We start from the raw sequence: 15,075 nt of genomic DNA on the forward strand, positions 1-15,075 counted from the left end.
TACTATCACCACTTTACAACAATAAGTAGCATAATTAACTTAGTCTATGTATACCATTCCTACACGTGACATTGTTAATTCCCTTCCCTTAGAAATAATTTATATTTTTGTCTCAAAACACATTAAGATACATCATCTTGAGACTTATCATGATAAAGGTAATCCTATGATTCATATTAGAACTTTCCAAACTATATGTAGTGATATTGACGATTATTATAGGTTCATGGATAAGATTTGGATTAAGGTAAAAAAAGTTTTGAGGGGACTTGAAATCACAGACAGAAACAAAACACCAATGATAAAGAGTCCACCTAGTTTTACAAAGACCAAGAACCTACATTAACAACACAAAAAACTAGTTTTACAAGGACTTGAAATGTACTAGTAGAATTCTAACAAAAAACCAACTAAAAAGTAAAATCATAGTAAAAGACAACCAACATAGAGGTACATAATCATAACAAGATAGTTGGACTAACAATCATGGCAAAGAAAAGAATACTAGGAAAAAAATGTCACTAGAGATCCTCAACAATCTTAGTCAAATCTTTGACAGTATTAGCAATCCCTTAAAGGAGATCTTCAACAATGGAGACATGCAAAACTTCAACTGCCCTTTTAGTGCTCTACTTTGTCCTTCTGCCAGGACCACCAATCATTCTTAAATGCATATGAGAGATAACTTCCTCATTTCTCCTCCTCCCCAAACTAACTACCACTACACATAAACAAGTAGTAATCATGTCCATCATTTTTCTTCTATCCTTGACTGGTTGCCTTAGGAGAGCTTCAAAGGTCATTAGTTTCTTAGGAATATTCTCAATTTTCCCTTCAAGCTCAATTCTTTTCTTTCTTTCTATATTTGGATTCTTCTGCAACTCTTCAACATTTTTCTTTAATGAAATAATTTCATTATAAAGTCATGTATCAGCCTGCAAAGTCATTTTTTCTTCATTTTAGCATTTTCAAGAAACAAAAGGCTTCCACTAAATTTGTTTCCCCTAGTCTCCTCATTTAAACTCTTCACCTCAAGGTAAGCATTATCAATGTAGGTCTCTTCTAGCAAAATACTTTTCCTCCTTATCAATCATCTAGGTGGCATCAATAGTGTTTGGCTCATGGGTAGTAAGCATCATTTTGTCATTCTTTTTGCTTTCCATCTAGAACCCCTCTCCCTTTACAACTTCATTTGTGGGTGTAATATTTGTCACCTCAATATCTTTTTCCTTTTAAATCAAAGAATTATCTAGGTTCTTAATTTCAGGGTTCAAGAAACCACATTACTCCCTATCCTACCTGACTTAGCCATAGAATCATCTTGACTACCTGAGTACCCTTCATTGTTTGAGATTAAATCTCCACTCTCTATTTCTTCTTTATCTTCATTCTCATTGTCTTCTTCCAGGGTGCCCTTTTCTTCTTCCGAGCTATCTTTTTTTACTTCAGGTTTTTTCTTAATTTTCCTTTCTCCATTAACCTTTTTTTATTATTATTGCACTTCCCTTCTCACTAGCCTAGTCATTATCTAACTAAGTATACATGTCCTTAATCTCCTAAATTTTAAGATTGTGCATTTTTTATTTTTTAACACTAGATTTATCAAGAATCTCCTTCCCAAAAATCTTCTTTATTTTACTAGTCGATGGAGACAGCTTCATAGCATTCTCCCTACAATATTCCTCAATAAGAAGGAGCATTCCTTCATGAAGAATAGGCATATAATTTTTTTTCCTATGTGTATTGAGGTTGTTAACAAGGAATACTTCTAATAGAATGGAAAAGAAACCCCATCCTTGTATCTGAAGTGATTTAAAAACAAAAAATAAAAATTATGCACTCTTTTGGATCTCCCATCAAGGATGAAATACTCACAAATTCCTGATAGAACATCTTACCACAAAACCTTAATCTGATTAAGATTGAAGAAGTCCCCTTCCTTAACTAGTTTTCTTTCTTCTTCATGGTTCTTCGAAATATTTTTTAGGGAAGCATTTGACATTTTAGTCTATTTCTTGAGTTTTATTCCCCCAATAGAGAGCCCATTTATTTATGAAATAGAATTTTTGTAATATTCATGGAATCCCCATGCAAAGTCACAACATCCCTAGCTAGTTTCTAAAAATTCTTTAGTAATATGGGGTTTGTAGCCATCCAATATTTCTAGGTAATTAGTAACCTTACCTTTATGAAAAATGTTCCAGGATGTTATTTTCTCCTTCTAGTGCTTATAGTTCCTAGGCTCTTGCTTCCTTGGCTCACCACCCATTTTGTAGCTCAGTCTAATCACCAAACACCTACAATGAATAAGGATGTTATAAGAGTAGGGAAAACAATCTTTCTCATTACATTCTAAGATCACCCACAGTACATGCCAATTTAAGAAGGTAATAATTAAGAGGTACCTCCTCAAAATAATAATACTACTATCATTAAAGTTACAGCTTCTCTTGATCTTAGAATAAACCTAATAAAAGTTTGCAATAAATTTAGCTTCAATTGCATTTATCCAATTAAGTTTAATGATCACTTTTAAATCTACTTCCTTTCTTAGATCATCCATCCACGAAAGCGGTATGTCCATACACCTAGCTTTGTTGGAAATCTAGTCAACAACACTATTACCCTCAAGGGAAATATGGGTGATAATTTCTTTTTCAAAATTATCAAGAATACTTTTGATTAATTTAGTAATCATTTCAATATTCCAAGTAACCAAATAATTATTATTAAGCATATTAACAATATTCAAAGAATCCCCTTCCAACCATAGTTTCCTAATACCAATTACCACATCCCTACAAATAAAAAAAAGAAGCTACAATCACTTCTCCTATGTGATTAGTAGGAATGCCAATAAGAGAAACCACAAAATCCACCACTCCAATTATGATCTCTAAGGAATCTTCTACACATAGCTCTTCCTAGGTTACCTTTAGCAAAGCCATCAAAATTAGCTTTTATGCACCCATTTTGAGGTGATTTCTAGATCACTCCCTCTCAACTAGTATCATATTTAATCTCTTTATATCTCATGGGATAATTAATATCAAATTGATCAATATTATTATTTTGATTAAGGAATTTTTCCTTAAGAGCCCTACAAATTTTGCGGCCAACAACCCAAGGATACTCTCTCTCTCTCTCTCTCTCTCTCTCTCTCTCTCTCTCTCTCTCTCTCTCTCTCTCTCTCTCTCTCTCTCTCTCTCTCTCTCTCAATATTCTAATATTTCTTTCTTTCTAGAGTCCCCAACAAAGACATGGGAGAGAAAAGCTCCAAAGGGATAAAACTAAAGAACCATTTTTAGGACATTTCCAACAAACAAAATAATCCATAACATTACTAGCTTGAAGCCATTGAAGATTCTAGTACTCCAAAAAGATATTCTAGACACTATGACTATAACTACAATGAGGAAAAGGTGATCACTATCTTCATTAGGCTTTTTACAAGGAACACATATATTAACTATATAGATACCCCTTTTATAGTTAATATTTTGTTTTGAAGAATAATCCAAAATAAAATTTCAATCTTAAGGATTAGACCCTTTCTCCAAGATTTTGACCAAGGAGGGTGAATAACATTAGAATAAGATTTGAAGATAGAGGCCACTTTGTAATTTCCACTTGGATCAAAACCTTGGACAAGGGAGTCTTCCTTGTCCCCTTTAAGGTAGAAGACATTGAGAGTGGTCTGAATAAATGATAGGTCAAGACTAATCTCCACAACATTCACCAACCCATCATTCCTCCAATAGTCAAAATTATAGCACCGATAGGTCTATTTTTTTCTTTCAATAGAAAAGATATCAAAATAAATCTGATTCAAAAATTTATCCAAAATCCACATGTCTCCCTAGAACTTCACCATTCTTCCATTTCCCAATTTCCATCTGCATCCTCTTTGAAGAGTATCTTTTACTACTTGAAAAAGATTCCATATAATAGAAAAATTAATAGTCCTATGATAATTCAAATATTGTTAGAAATATTAATCTTTCCTTAGATTATTTAATTTGGGATATTTCAAGGATTCCTACATGTAGTTTGTCCTCTTGCACACATGTGGAGAACATGTCATTTACTTGTCCTTTAGTCCACATGTGAGGACAACTCATTTTATAATTTCTTTTATAGAGAAAATTAGTTTATCCTCCTTAAGAGGATCTTCACACTTTGCACACACTTATTATGAATGTGGCATTCATAGAAATAAGAGTTACCCATGCAACTCCTTTCTCATCTCCAAAAAAGATATGCTTCTTTCTCAGTCTTCTTTACACATCACATTGATGTTATTGTAATGAGCTCGCTCTCTCTCTCTCTCTCTCTCTCTCTCTCTCTCTCTCTCTCTCACACACACACACACACATTATTTTCCTTCATTAATAATACTCACAAGGGGTTTTCTTTGATTTCCCCTTTCAAATCCTTTGTCTCCTTGTTGCTCTAATTTGGTGTATGCTCTTGGAAATTATTTGTTTCATGGAAACATTTCTTCAAACTCAACTCACTTGGATTGATTTCATTTTCCTTTCTCTCATTTACTTTTCTTATATGGTATCAAAGCTTGGTTATTAATTCTTATTTTGAATTTTAGTGTTGAAGGTTTCCATTCATTAGAACTAACCTTATTTGGAGACAATTTTTTTAGAGAAGAAGTTTTTTTATGGTTCTAGTTTATTCTAACTCTTTTTGTGTGTTGATTTTATTATTTTATCTATAATTTTATACTAACCCTCTTTGGAAGGTGTGTCACTATAGGGCTGTTAGTTTCTTGTAATTTTTTTTTGTCTTGTTTTGGAAGGCTTTCCGCCAAAACAAGAGAAATTTAGAATTAATAGTTTATTGCAATATTCAATAAATTTGTGTTTAAAATTAAACATAAACTTTTGTTTGATTACTCACTTTAATCATGCAATAAACTTTTTAACTTTTTCTAACTAAATCTATTCTTTGTAATTAACATTCTTCAAGATTAAGATCTTGTTCTCTAACCCTTCAATTTCTAGTTGATTCTTCACTCATATGATGTTCTCAGTTTTTAATTCATATATTTGATTTTCCTTTTAACATTTAACTGTCTTGTATTGACATTTAAATAGTTTTATTTCATTTCTTAATGATCATTCATTTAACTCAATAAATTCTACGTTCTTCTTAATATGTTACTATAAAGTTAGTAAGTGTTCAACTCACTTCTCTAGGAAGTTTTTTTTGGCTTTCTATTTCCTGAGTCGCCCTCACTTTTCTCTCTCTCCCTCCACTTCCTCTTGTCTCCCCTTTTCTTTGTTTCCATCTTCCCTACCTAAAACTTCTCTCTCACATCTTCTAGCCTAAGTTTTTATCTTCATATGATATCTCCTTTCTTAGATCTCCTTTACACATGTTCCCTTCCTTTGCATTTTTTTCCTTGACTTTTCCTGCATTCCTTGCACTTGCTTTTGATTTCTCCCATTTGGTTTCTCTTTGGCATTATCCATTGTCTATTTGAGAATATAATTTCTCTATGCACCATTCATGCACTACTTGAACTGAGAGCTCACTAGAATTGAATCCACCAAATAAAGAAGACTTCACATGCATGTTTGAACATGTTGGAGTTAGAAATTATGAAGTTTAATAACGCATTTACCTTTGCATGTAATGAGGAGATCTAAATTTAGGAACTCTAGTTTTAATGATACTTATGTTGAAATTTGATTCAAAAGATCACTATTCAAGAAGGGAGATTGTTGATAAAGAATGTTTTCAATCATTGTTTTGTCACTAATGTCAAGCCTGCTATTTGCTAAAATAAAAATTGTTTATAAGATCCAAGTACTATCACTTAGTTGATTTATGAAGAGGATATAATCAATAAGATGTAACAAAAGCACCTAAGGGAAATGTTGAGTTATTGTTTTGTAATGAAGTACAATGATTAGTTAAGACAATGGTAAAATGATGTATTGATAATACACTTGCAGATGTAGAGGTTGGTTACACTTAGAAACTTTAGAAGAATAAGTTGTAACAAAGCTGTCTACAAAGCTTGACTAAATTCATTAGTGGGTGTCGAGCAAATTAGTTCATGCCGAGCAGATTATCAGTAAGTGCTAAGAAAATGCAAAATTTAGTATGTGCCGAGTAACATAAAAGGAGCCAAGCAAGTTCAGGTGCTGAGCTAGACAAAAATGTAATAGGTGTTGAGCATCAAAAAAAATTAGTTGATGTCGAGTGTATCCAAAGTAGGTGCTGAGTAATACAGTATGTGCCAAGCATTATAAATTCAATAGTGCTGAGCTACTGCATTATTTGAAAAGTCAAAGATTTGCTAGATCTGAGTTGACAAGTTTGCTACCTTGAAGTTTGTGAACCAGATGGAAGATAAGAATGATGATCTGGTGGTATAGAATTCTAGGTAAACCATTTTTGGGTGAATACAGGTGGATTCTTCATGATGTTTCTAGAAGAAACAAGATAAGGGATAGATACATTGTAACTTACCTAATCTAGTCAAACCAAAATTAAGAGCAGGAAAAGTATTCTAGACTTCTATTTAAGGAGTTACAAGTCATGAAGCAAGAGTGGTTGGTTGAGGATAGTGTGTGGTGTCAAGGAGAAGGAATCAAGAGGGAGGAATAGAGCATAGGGGACTTTTCCTCTATAGAATCAAGGAGATAAAGTTTGAAAGGAGGACAAGCTATCAGAGCTCTAGAGACTGAAAGCCAAGCCAATTTTTTAGCTAAATTGAGATCTAAAATTTGCAAGTTATGTTGTGAGTTGTATCAAGTCAAAAGCCCTTATTGCTACTCTCTAGCTATCAATTAGGGTAAAATCCTATGGACTTAGGTTGGTTTAATAACCATTTTGTAAATCCTTTAACATGGTGACATTCCAAGTGAATGTTATAAAGTCTTTTAACTAGGCCCACTTCTAACAGGGTAGTTAAAATCCTTTAACCAGGTCACATTTAACAATTTGTTGTAGCATTTAACAAGGTAAGCCTTTCATAGGACATCACTTCAGAAGAGTGAGAAAGGAGGAGCATGTTAATGGTGGTTTTTTCCAAATTGGGTTTTAATATAAATCACTTTGTTATGCATTGATCTTTCATGTCTTATTCCTGCATGTTGATTTTTCAGTAACTTGCTAAGATGAATGTTTAACTTCGAGGTATGATTAGTTTAATGGGCTCACTATACTTAGTGAAAAAGTTTTATTAGGACATTTGGACCTTGAATAACTAATTCCACCCCCTCTTAATTATTCTAAAGCATTTCTAACAATTGGTATTAGAGTCATTTGCTGATTTGGTTTAAAGGTATTAGAAGAAGAAAAGATCAAGATGTCCAAGAGAGAAATTCCCAAGCTCAATAGAGATAGCTTTGTTGCATGGAAAAGTCTAGTGAAGCTACATCTTGGATCAATAGGTGAACATGCATAAATCTCAAGTGAAGTGGAACATGTTGATCCAATAGGTGTTCCTACTACAGAAGATATGAAGGAAAAGAATGAGCACAATCAGACAATGCTAGAGATTGCCTCTACCCTCAACTATGTTGAATTCAATGACATCAAGGGACATACCTCTACATTCAAGATGTGGAAAGCCTTGATAGATATCTATGGAGGAGATCAGAATGTCCAAAGAGAAAAAAGAGAAAGTCTTAGAGGAAAGTTTGATGACATGAGAATGGAGGAAGGTGAGAACATTGCTCAATATGCCTCTAGAATAAAGGAAGTAGTAAGAATAATAAGAATTTTGGGTGGTCATTTAGATGATGAAAATATCAATAGAAAATTCTTAAGAACCTCGCTCCCCATCTATGCTATTAGAGTATCATCCATCTAAGAGTTAAGATGTGTACCAGGAAATAAGCTAACTCCTAAAGGTATAGTGGGAAGACTCACTACATTTGAGTTATTCAATTTCGATAACTATAGACCTAAGAATCTTGAATCTTCTTTCAAGGCCAAGCTATTGTTAAAAGACATTGAAGAGGTGAAATCAAAGAAGAAGAAAAGAAAGATAAAATATGCATCCAATGATAGTAGCACATATGAAGAAGATGTGCAACAATTGGAAGTATTTTGGCCAGAAGATTTTATAGAGGCAAAGGTAAATTCAAAGGTAAGCTGCCTTTCATATGTTTCAATTGTAATGAAGTAGGATATATTTTTGCAAGATGGACATATAAAAAGAACTATAGAGAAGGCAACAAGTACAAGAACAAGAGAGAAGATGATAGTAGAGATTAAAAAGACAAAGGGAAAAAGTGATACATTGTTGAAGAAGAGGATTGTGATGAAAATGAGGTAGTCTATGTAGGCATGAAGGATGAGTCAAATGAAGATGAGGCAATAGCACTGGTAACTTGCGTAAACAAGAATGATAGATAGATCATAGACAATGGGTGATCACATCACATGACAGGAGACAAAAGTAAGTTTGTAACCTTTACTCAGTATGATGGAAATAGTGTTAGATTTGGAATGATGCTCCATGTCTAATTAAAAGAAAAGGTTTTATTAAGCTCATAGAGAAAATTTCATGTGATAATGCATATTATGTTGAAGGATTGAACTACAACCTATTGAGTGTGTCACAGTTAGGCAATGTAGAGTGCAAAGTAGAATTTGGAAGCAAAACTACCATAATCTATGACACTAATGCAAATCTGATAGGAAAAGGAGACCAAACTAGGAGTAATCTATTTTACCTAGATATGGAGGATGGTACCTATCTCATTGTAAGATTTGATGATGTGTGGTTATGGCATAAAAGGTTATGTCATGTCAACTTTGATAATCTGATTAGTACTAGCAAAATGAAGAAAGTCAGAGGTTTAGCTAAACTAAAGAAGCCTGACAACACAATGTACAAATAGTGTCAGTTAGGAAAGATGACCAAGTCAAGTTTCAAAAGCAAAACCTATACTTCCAAAGAAGTACTAGAGTTATTCCATACTGATTTATGTGGCCAAATTGAAGTGCAAAGTTACAAAGGAGAAAGATATATAATGTTGTTTATTGATGACTACTCTAGGATGATGACTATCATGCTCTTAAATACAAAATTAGATGCATTTCAAATGTTTAAATGGTATTTGGCTAGAGTTGAGAAAGAAACAAGAAAGATTTTGAAGTGTCTGAGATCAGACAGAGGAGGAGAGTTCACATCAAAAGAATTTGAGACATTTTGCAATGATAAAGGAATCAAGAGACAAACATCAACACCTAGTACTCCTCTACAGAATGGAATTGCAAAGAGAAGGAATAGATCAGTGATAGATTGTGCTAGAACATTAATGATGGAGAAGAATGTTGCTCTAAAGTACTGGAGAGAAGTTGTAAGTACAATTGTCTACACCCTAAATCGATTAAAAGTCAAGAAAGGTACAAATGCAACACCTTTTGAATTATGGTATGGTCAGTCACCTAATGTAAAACATTTCAAAGTGTTTAGTTGTACATGTTATATTCTTAAAGATTCTAGAAATGTCAAGTTTGATGCAAAGAGTGATGAAGGAATATTGCTTGGATACTCCACTAGAAGTAAAGCATATAAGTGTTTAAATACTAACACTAACAAAATTTTGGAGAGTGAAAATGTAAATTTTGATGAGCATGCAGAAGTTCAAGTTGATAAATTCAATAAATTAGAAAAGTACAAATCCTTTTTATATTTCTATGAAGGAATGACTACTGAAGAAGAAGTTGCCAATCAAGTTGGGAATCAACAATAAGTTTTAGTATCAGCTAAGTCACAACTAGTGAATGTTGACTTACATTCAAAAGCTAAGTTGCAAAATGAAGATAATGGACATTACAATTCTAAAATTAGTACACATGAAGAGATGCTAAGCTACCTAAAAGAGATGTGCATAGTGACTCTGAAGATGAAAGACCAGACATGGAAATAAGGAAAGAACCAAGGCTATCCAAGTATGTGAGAAGGCATCACCTTGCTAAACAAATCGTTGGTGATAAGGAAGCCAGACCTATGACAAGGAATAGATTAATAAATGAATCATGTCTACTGAGCAAGATTAAACCCAAAATAGTGAAAGATGCACTGCTAGATAATAATTGTTGTAAAGCTATGCATGAGGAGATTGATCAAATAGAAAAGAACAAAACATGGATATTAGTTCCAAGACTAGCTGATAAGAATGTGATTGGTACCAAGTGGGTATTTAGGAACAAACTAGATGAGAATGGTGAGATCACAAGAAATAAGGCCAGATTAGTCTGCAAAGGTTATGTGCAAGAAGAAGGATTGGAGTATGGGGAAACAATTTCCCCTATTGAAAGGATGGAAGGAGTAAGAACTCTACTTGCATATGCTACTTAAAAAAAGTTTTAAAGTCTACCAAATGGATGTGAAGTCTATTTTATGAATGGTATATTGGAAGGGGAAGTCTACATTGAACATCTAGAGGGATTTGTAGATGGAAAAAAAAAAGATATGGTTTTCAAACTACATAAAGCACTCTATGGTTTGAAATAATCACCTAGAGCATGGTATGAGAGACTTCACAAATATCTTGTGAAGATAGGATTTGAGAGAATATATTACAATAGGAACCTGTATATCAAGGTAGAAAAAGATAAAGATATTATGATATCTAGAATCTTTGTTGATAATATAATATTTAGAGGAAAAAATGCTCTATGCAAAGATTTTGCTGATCAGATGAAACATGAGTTTGACATGTCAATGTTTGGGGAAATCAAATTCTTTGTTGGATTGAAAGTACATCAACTAAAACATGGCATATTTATAACTCAATCAAAATATATTAAGGAGATACTCAAAAAATTTGGCTTAGAGGATTCAAAATCAGTTAGTACACCAATAGCAACAGGACATAAGTTATCCACGAATGGTGAAGCAACTGAAGTAAATTAGATAATGTATAGATCAATGATTGGAAAGTTATAGTATGTTGTACATAAAAAAACAAACATTGCATTATCTATTGAAATAGTGGCAATGTTTTTTACAAACCCAAGAGAAAATCATCATATGGTAGTAAAAAGAATAATGAGGTACCTAAAAGGAATAGATGGCTTTGGCTTATACTACAAGAGGAGTGAAAAGTTTGAGTTGAATGCCTACATTGATGCAAATTGGGGAGGTAATATAGATGATATAAAAAGCTCTAGTGGAGGAGCACTTTTCTTAGGTAAAAGATTAGTCACTTGGACTAGCAAAAAGAAAAGTTGTACCTCACAGTCCATAGCTGAAGCTAAGTATGTTGCTACAACCATCAACTGCACTAATATTGTATGGATTAAGCACCTGTTGAAATGTATGGAGGAAGAGGTAACTGGACCAATGATACTCTATTTTGACAACACAAGTGTTGTCAACATATCAAAGAATCTTATGATGCATGCCAAAACAAAGCACATTGCAATTAAGTATCACTGTGTAAGAGAACTGGTGGAAGACAAGTAAGTGAAGATGGAATATGTCAACTCAAAAGTACAAATTTCTAACATCTTCACAAAACCATTACCTAAAGATGTATTTGAGTATCTTAGAGGTAAGTTAGGCTACTTGAGTAATAGGAAGATTTCCCTACATCAAAGAAGTTGATTGCTAAAATGTTATAAATTGATGCAGAGAATACTTACTTTAGGTTTTGCCTAAAGTAATTAAAGTACTAAAATTCCAAACAAGTCAAAAGCAAAGTGACAAAGGAAGAAATTGGAGTACCTACAAATGCTACACTTTCATGATAAGATGCTGACATAATATGTCTTTGGCATTGTTGTCAAAGAGGGCGAAATAGTAGAAACTAATCAGACATGTAGTGGGAGAAATAGAAAACCTACAGGATCAAATGTGTAGAGGGAGAAATAGTAGAAAAATAGTAGAAAGGAAGAAGAAGGGAAACAATAGTTAAGAGGGAGAAGCAAAAACAAAGGAATCAGTTAGGATAACAAATTAGAGAGGGAGCAAAATAAAAAAGGAGAAGACAATTTATCAACGAAAGAGATACTCCTAATACTTTGAGAGAGGGAGATACTTATAGAATTTAGAGGGAGTCATAAGAAATTCAAAGTTGCTAATAGAATGAATAGTTTTGGATACAAATTTTTCCTTTTTTCATTTGACTCATTGTTTTAACATAGTTAGCATTTTGATAACTTGGTTGATCAGTTTGGTTTGCCATCAATGCCAAAGAGAGAGATTGTTGAAATCTGATTGAAAAGATCACTATTCAAGAAGGGAGATTTTTGATAAAGAATGTTTTCAATCATTGTTTTGTCAGTGATGTCAAACTTGCTATTTTCTGGAATGACAATTGCTTATAAGATCCAAGTACTATCACTTAGTTGATTGATGAAGAGGATTTAATCAATAATATGTAACAAAAGCACCTAAGAGAAAGGTTGAGTTATGGTTTTGTAATGAAGTACAAAGATTAGTTAAGACAATGGTAAAATGATGTATTGATAATACACTTAAAGATACAAAGGTTGGCTACACTTAGAAACTTTAGAAGAATAAGTTGTAACAAAGTTGTCTGCAAAGCTTAACAAAATTTATTAGTGGGTGCCAAGCAAGTTAGTTCATGCCGATAGATTATTTGTAAGTGCTGAGAAAATGCAAAATCTAGTATGTGTCAAGTGAAATAGAAGGAGTTGAGCAAGTTCAGGTGTCAAGCTAGAAAAAAATGTAATAGGTGCCAAGCATCAGAAAAAATTAGTTGATGTTGAGTGAATCAATAGTAGGTGTCGAGTAAGATAGTATGTGTTGAGCATTAGAAATTCAATAGTTTTGAGCTACTGCATTATTTGAAAAGTTAAAGATTCACCAGATCTAAGCTGACAAGTTTTTTATCTTGAATTTTGTGAACCAGATAGAAGATAAGAATGATGAGCTAATGGTACAAAATTCTAAGTAAACTATTTTTGGGCAAATATAGGTGGATTTTGCATGATGTTTCTAGAAGAAACAAGATAAGGGATAGATACATTGTATCTTACCTAATCTAGTCAAACCAAAATTAAGAGTGGGAAAAGTATTCTACACTTCTATTTAAGGAGTTACAGGTCAAGAAGCCAAAGTGCTTGGTTGAAGATAGTGTGTGGTGTCAAGGAGAAGGCATCAAGAGGGAGGAACAGAGCATAGGGGACTCTGTCTTGATAGACTCTACTTAAAGAGGTGACACATAAGTGATTGCATTGGCACAATGAGAATGGAGACTCAAGGAGATAAAGATTGAAAGGAGAACAAGTTGTCAGAGCTCTAGAGACTGAAAGCCAAGAAAATTTGTGAGCTGAATTGAAATCTAAAATTTGCAAGCTATTTTGTAAGTTGTATCAAGTCAAAAGCCCTTATTGCTACTCTCTAGCAATTGTATCAGTTAGGGTAAAATCCTATGGACTTAGGTTGGTTTGACAACCATTTTGTAAATTCTTTAATATGGTGACATTCCAAGTGAATGTTCTAAAGTCCTTTAACCAGGCCTACTTCTAATACAGTGGTTGAAATCCTTTAACCAGGTCACATTTAATAGTGTGTTGTAGCCTTCAACAGGGAAGGCCTTTAATAGGGCATCACTTTAGAAGACTGAGAAAGGAGTAGCATGTTATTGGTGGTTTTTCCCAAAATTGGGTTTCCACATAAATTATTGTGCTATGTGTTGATCTTTCATGTCTTATTCCTACATGTTGATTTTTTAGTAACTTGCCAAGATGAATGTTTAGCTTGGAGGTATGATTAGTTTAATGGGCTCACTATACTTAGTGAAAAAGTTTTATTAGGACATTTGGACCTTGAATAACTGATTCACCCCCCCTAGTTACTGTAAAGCATTTCTAACAAGTTATAATAAAGCGAAGACCTCCACTGCTATTTTTAGTGGTCTTGGATTGGTTAGGATACCATGCATTTATAAAAAGATTAAGGGTTAGTGGTTTGAGAGATTCTTTGAAAGGAGACAAAGTAATTCTTTTTTACTGTGAAGGATATGGATAAGAATTTCCAAGTTCTCTATTTTTGGTTTTTCTATAGTAGTGCATTTTGATTTAATATTATGTTGTAGTAATTTAGTATGATATTATTGTGCTGATTCCTAACTAAGTGTTATCAAAGCCATTATTTTTCTAAAGATTGCATTAGGTTAATTGAAGAAGGAAGTCGAAGCTAAAATTAGAGCTAGTAATAAATTAGTGATTAGTTTTAGGATCAAAGATATCATTTTTTGTGAAGTCTATTGCATGGAAATTGAAGGAAACATTGATTCAAAAAGATCTCAGCCCAATGTAAAGAATCTGGGATGACGAAAGTTGTCAAGGGAGATTAGTAAAAGTATAAAAGAAGATCTTGAAGGTGATGAAGTGTCTACAAGAAGGCTAAGGTGAGTTTAATTTTGTTATGTCAATGGAAAAAATAGGCAAAAGGATGGTAACAAAAAATGAAAATTTGATGGAATTTTTGAAAAGGGAATAACGCTCTTTTGATAGATTTGTGGAAAATTGAAGAAGAAAATAAAGAACTTGAGGGAACGATTAAAGTGTTTGATGAGATTAAAAAGAAAAATGAATAATTGGAAGAAAAATTAAAGTTTTTTGATGACATTAAGAAAAAGAATGGAATTTTAGTAGATAAGTTGAAAATATTAGAAGAAGAAAAGACTACGATTAAGATATAATATACAAATTTGAAGGATAAAGTTAAGAAACTAGAGGAAGAGAATCATTTTTTAAAAGAAAATAATGAATATTTGAAATAAAAATCATTGGTTCATAATGTTTCTTGTGGCATAGAGGATTTGAATTCATTTGATAAAATTAATTATAATAATGATGTTTGTAAAGATGTGTGTAATGATAAACGTGAAAAGGTTAATGATGACACATATGTTTTAAATAATTTTCATGATAATATCGATTTGAAGATTATGAAAAGAATGGGTTTCAAAGGTAAAGGATTGGGAAAAGATGGATAGGGAATGATGAACACAATTGAGAAAATAAAGAGGCAAATGTATGAAGGCCTTAGATATTCTACAAGCAAAGAAAAGATGAACATGAGTTTGTGCAAACCAGTTCAAGGAATGAAGACTA

The 15,075-nt window shown here is 32.8% G+C and overlaps 1 protein-coding gene across 1 annotated transcript in view; it reads right to left on the reverse strand.

Annotated features, from left to right (window-relative positions):
* Positions 1 to 2,001: 2,001 nt before the first annotated feature.
* LOC149573232 (uncharacterized) overlaps positions 2,002 to 15,075 on the reverse strand; it is a 408,940-nt gene continuing 395,866 nt past the window's right edge. The window contains exon 6 of the transcript XR_016360059.1: positions 2,002 to 2,297. The gene's annotated coding sequence lies outside the window, so the exon portion shown is untranslated. The remainder of the gene's footprint in view (positions 2,298 to 15,075) is intronic.

The sequence above is a fragment of the Cupressus sempervirens genome, chromosome 2 (assembly GCF_028749045.1).
Source record: "Cupressus sempervirens isolate cs-2001-9-10 chromosome 2, ASM2874904v1, whole genome shotgun sequence".
Lineage (NCBI taxonomy): Eukaryota > Viridiplantae > Streptophyta > Pinopsida > Cupressales > Cupressaceae > Cupressus > Cupressus sempervirens.